Here is a 5,132-nt window from a genome sequence, read left to right as displayed (position 1 = left end):
GCTAAATAAACAATACACTCCACTGCACATTATGTCCGCATCTCATTTGATACAATTATGAACACTCATTAAATTTTTTGGGAAACTAATAGGTAGATCTAACGTCTTATCTCGTACTGAGAAAATATAATATTTGTGAAAGTACTTGTTGTTGAAAAAATAATGAAGTGTTGTATGTTCAAAACGTAAAATAACTTTTATCATAAATTGAAATAATGGAAACTATGTTATTAGCAATTATTACACAATAAATATACTTCTAACTAATATTATAAATGCAAAAGTTTAGATGGATGGATGGATGGATGTTAGAGATTGTAGCCTAAACGGCTGAACGGACTTTGGTTAAATTTGATACAGATGTAGAGGATAGTCTGGAAGAACACATAGGCTACTTTTGTTTACTCTTACTTACTTACTCACTTTTATTTCTTTCTTATTTCTCGCGGACGGAGTCGCGAGCAAAAGCTATATTATTATTACCACATTCATATAAATATTATAAATGCGAAAGTTACGATGGATGGACGGATGTTTGTTAGAGTTTGTAGCGTATAGGGCTGAACAGATTTCAATAAAATTTGGTACAGATACCTATAGAGGACAGCCTAGAAGAACATATAGGCTAGTCACTTTGTTTTTTTTTTTTACTTTCACGTGGACAGAGTCGCAGACGAAAGCTTGTTTCTTATAAAGGCTCTTTTAATAAAATCAAGCACTATTTTGTATCGACTATGTACGCAATGAAATTATGACATCTTTATTTAATGAAATAAACCGCGGATATTAAATAATAATCCGAATAATTATTGCTAAATAAGAGATAAAGGTGACAGAGTTATTAAAAATTGTAATATAATTAATAATTCATTGAATAATTATTACAAATCATCAATAATACTGACCATAACTTATTAATTAATTTGAACGATGTTGTATTTATTATAATTATTAAATGTAAAGAATAATTGAATATTAAATAATAATTGATTTTATGCAAAAATAGTTGTCTGAAACACCGGGATTGGAATTAAAAAATAATAGCCTATCCCATGCATAATCTACTTGCTTTAAAAGTTCCGTCAAAATCTTTTATATTCCATGTTTTGGGTGTATGTTTGTGTTTTTTATACAAAAAATATTACACTAAAATATACATTTAATATGTTTTCGAGGTGACACATTATGTTTCGGCCATTTTGCCACATATGATAATGTTGTAACCCCATTACGGAGCAGCGCATTTTAAAAGGTGTTTATGTGTGCCCAGTACCCGGTGCCATCTGTCCCGGATTGGTACATTGTGTAAAAAACATACTACAATAAAATGTGAATGTCCGTGTGTATTAAAATAAAATAGGGTTGATATTTATACGAAATTTTATACGTTTCATTTTTTTGGATATAATAAATTGTTATAAATATGTTCGCTATTATATGCTAATACAAAATTTGCAATCAATATCTAAATGTATTTTTAATACGAATTTAAATGTTGCTAGGTAGATTCCGATCAACATGTATCAAAATGTAAGTAATAATAAGGTTCACAATAATTCGCTTTAAAATTAGATTGGACCGTACCGTTATACAGTCGCTACAGTTTTCTTTAAATTGATAGCATAATAAGCAACGTATCCTAATAAAGTAATATTTTTATTAGTCACGTTGAGGGCAATTATTAGGTGGGCGTGACCGATCCATCAGGCATCGGCTCTGGCAACCCTCCGCACACACACGCACATATCAATTACACACGCACACACACCCACATCCAAGAAGACCCGCCACCCCTCACACCGATGATATTGTCACCTACATAGATAATAAAAGCGTTTAAGCGCCTTATTTTTTTATCCGCTTTGTTCCTCGCCCCTCTATGGTTCTTACACAACAGCCGTGTTGACAACACCCCATAGGCTGCATAACCTCTCGTACAGACACCACTCTCGATTCCTATTTCGATTGACAAAAGGGAATCAAAACGATTTTTTACGGACGCCCAGATCTCGATTTAGACCGCATCGGTAAAAGCGCAACGGCACAAAAACCGACTTCGGCCATACCTTTAACAGGAATACGTGAAAATCGTTTTTATTTTTCAACAAATTCGCTAAATGTCAAAGCGATGGTGCGAACAGGGCTCCGGAGCGCGGGCAAAAACCTCCTCTCGCCATTAAACCGCTCGGGGAACGCGTTCGGCCGCGTGCGTTGCCCGCGCGCAGCTCCCAACACGACTCGATACTTTTTAATACGATACGAATCTTGAATCGATAATCGATTTTGAGCAATTAATGGATTACAATGCCATCGCTCATAAAAACATTACAGTCATAATTGTCATGACAAAACAGTCAATCTAGTATAAAAAATTGTATTTTATTAATAAAACTCTTTATCAAGAATGGATAGCGTAAAAAATCTATTTATGCCGCTCCTCCCTGTCTATATGTGGCTAAATCATGCCGCTGCTGATTTTTTGCGAGGTCGTATTGCGTTTATTTCTGCCACCCGCATCGAGCCCCTCTCTTAATGAATAATCAATTAAATAGTATACGACAAGAAACTATTTCTCTCGATACATTATCCATTATTTGTAGTTTTTTGTTCACATCCATTACATACGCCGTAAACCTAAATTGAATTCTATTATTTTAATAACAGTGCTAAATCGTATAATCAAATCATTAGTTACTGTATCATAAACATGTCGATATTTCAACTTTGTAGTACGGTTTTAAAGAAATTATTTAAAATAATTAAACTACATTTCGACAACTTGCGTTTTAAATCATATTTTATTCACATTAAACCTTTACACAATTCTGCATTATTTAAAGGTTGATGATAATCGTCGTAATCGTTGTTTTATTTTTTTATGTAACAATACCAAAGGGATTATTTATATAGTAGGTAAAACATCTATAAACAGGTAACACTTAAATTAACTTTATATGAGATACAAGTTCTGTCACGTGTTAAAGTACGATACCAGGACAACATAAATTGTGTGCTATTCAACGTAACAATGGTTGAGCTTTGAACGGGATGAGCTAGCGTGGAGCAGGCGCGGAGCAGGCGCGGAGCAGGCGCGGGCGCTAGGGGGCGCGGGCGCAGCCTACGCTCGCTACTCACTATCTTATGGCCATCATTCCTTTTGACACTTTACTGCCTATGCCTTTGCACTTTATTTTATATCGCCTAACGAGAATTTTCTCCTATTTTTTGTTTAATTTTAATAATTCTTATTTACTCCTTTTGTTTAAACTTTTAATATAAAATATCGGCCGAATTCTGAAAGGAATCTGAAACACTTCGCTTTCGTAAGCCGCTTACAGTTTACCAGACGTCAAAAATGAAAATAAAATGTTGACTAGGCGCGGCCTTCTCATTTAAGACACTGTAAAATATTTAAATGTCGTTTCAGTACTTGGTCATCATTCTTAGAGTTATAAGACTAGCTCATCTATACTTCTATACTAATACTATAAAGAGGGAACTTTAGTCATTTTGAATTTCGGTATGTGTTGATATAATTCAAAAACTAAGGGGCCGATTATAGAAATTCTTTCATTAGTAAATATCTACGTTCTCACTGAGTAATGTATAGTAATGTAGCCTATGTTTATTACTATTTTTTAATCCTTCGCGGGTGAAGTCGCGAGCCACAGCTAGTATGGCTATAAATTTCTTCTCTATATACAAGAAGTAGATACTTCTGTATAAAAGGCGCGGGATGCAATAGAATGCTCATTAAATTAAATGACCTATCAGACGATTTCAATGCGTGAAGAAAAAGTATTTACTCTTTGATGTTAGCAACTGTGCGAAATTCTTTACTCTTGTAGGGATACTGCGGAGGTCTCACTGAATCATTCATGTGTTTTTTCGTTAACACCATGTCCCTGTCAATGTATGTACACGAGACGTGACGAAAGCCGGCATTTGAGCGGAGTTATAGACTTTAGAATGGCCAAGAAGTCCTCATTGCCTTTTGATGCGGTTCTAAAAACGAAGTAAGGATTTATTTCGTCGTCACACTGCCTTAACAACATTAGGAACTTTTCTGTTCTTACGTTTACAAATAAAACATTAGACAGTCCCGCAAGATCTTACATTCAGATAAAACAAAGTATAAACAGTAATGAGCTACGAAATTATTTTGGTACACAAGATTACACTAAGGGATTCTGTTGCTGTAAATTTATTATACACAAATACAATGCGAATATTTAAGAAACTAATAATAATTAAGCACCCCGACTGTGGCAACATCAGACTAAAATAAGAATTCTTGTTAATAGTTATTTCCTGAAATAAAAATTAGTTTGTAGAATGGATCACATTACAAAATGCCAACACCGGTCCATTGTGTCAAAAGCATTTAAATAAAACATTCCGCACACTCCGTTGCGGCCGTCGCGTCGCTGCCCGGGGACATGATGCGATCTGAGGAACTGGAATTAGATAACAATCGAAATGTTAACATCACAACAAAAAGTGTTTTCTAAATCCGCAGTGTTTTGTTTACAACATACTATCCAATGTTATTGTTGTTTTCGACAATAATTCGAATTTAATGTGCATCTTAAGTTTAAATTTCTATATAAAAGAAATTACTCGGTGTAACTATTAAGTGAACAGTGTGTAAAGAGAGACGAAGACATTTTTTTACGTTCAGTTTAAATAAAACGACAATAAACAATTTGTAATAGAAGAAACGCGATCACTATGCCACCAAGAATTATCGGAATGTGGGCGCGTGAGTATAGGGTCTCAAATATTAAATACGAAATAAAAACAAAAAAGGCCTATTAATATTCGTTAGATATATTGGTTTGTCCAAAAATACGCCCGGAGGCTGAAACATGAGCCGGCGTGGGTGTTGAGTGGACACGACCGGCCCGGACCAAATACATTTTCCCACCGATTTATTGGACAGCTCACAAACACCGCGAAATTATTATATTTATCGCTCTTAAATGTTTATTTTTAAATAATCTTCAGACCTATTTCTTTATAAATATCTCTGTCGAAATGAGAACACCATATTAAGACTTCACAATAATTTGTTTTTTTTTTATTTACATTAAAATGAGACTTGTCCATACTTTGCTAACGTATAACTCAGT

Source organism: Papilio polytes, unplaced genomic scaffold (genome assembly GCF_000836215.1).
Source record: "Papilio polytes unplaced genomic scaffold, Ppol_1.0 DF821845.1, whole genome shotgun sequence".
In the NCBI taxonomy this organism is placed as follows: domain Eukaryota; kingdom Metazoa; phylum Arthropoda; class Insecta; order Lepidoptera; family Papilionidae; genus Papilio; species Papilio polytes.
Note: the sequence above shows the minus strand (reverse complement) of the source record.